The sequence below is a fragment of the Geospiza fortis genome, unplaced genomic scaffold, assembly GCF_000277835.1.
Source record: "Geospiza fortis unplaced genomic scaffold, GeoFor_1.0 scaffold31, whole genome shotgun sequence".
NCBI classification, from domain to species: domain Eukaryota; kingdom Metazoa; phylum Chordata; class Aves; order Passeriformes; family Thraupidae; genus Geospiza; species Geospiza fortis.
In genome coordinates, this window is record NW_005054483.1 from 19,622 (window position 1) to 20,090 (window position 469).

Below are 469 nucleotides of genomic sequence, written 5' to 3' on the forward strand. Positions count from 1 at the left end.
ATTTTTGGGGGCTGCTGAATTGGGGGGGGTCACCCAGCGGGTGCTGGGTTCTGGGGGTCTCACTGCCAGGGGAATTCCCTGTGTGAGTGCTAAGGGAGGAGATGTCACTGGTGGGGGGTGTCACTCTGTGGGTCCCGGGGGTTGTCACTGCCAGGGGGTGTCCCCGTGACGGTGTTGGGTCCCTGAGGGTGTCACAGCCGGGAGGTGTCCCGGTGTGAGTGCTGGGGAGGTGTCATTGCCAAGGGGTGTCACCTTGTGGGTTCTGGGGGCTGTCACTGTCAGGGGGTGTCCCCGTGTGGGTGTTGCGAGGCTGTCCCTGCTGGGAGGTGTCCCGGTGTGTGTCCCGGTGTGTGTCCCTGCCGGTGTGTGTCCCGGTGTGTGTCCCTGAGGGTGTCACTGCCGGGAGGTGTCCCGGTGTGTGTCCCTGAGGGTATCACTGCCGGTGTGTGTCCCGGGGTGTGTCCCGGTG

At 65.2% G+C, this 469-nt stretch overlaps 1 protein-coding gene across 1 annotated transcript in view; it reads left to right on the forward strand.

The window, feature by feature from the left end:
• WSB2 (WD repeat and SOCS box containing 2) overlaps positions 1-469 on the forward strand; it is a 6,826-nt gene that overhangs the window by 1,928 nt on the left and 4,429 nt on the right. The gene's annotated exons all lie outside the window — the stretch shown is intronic.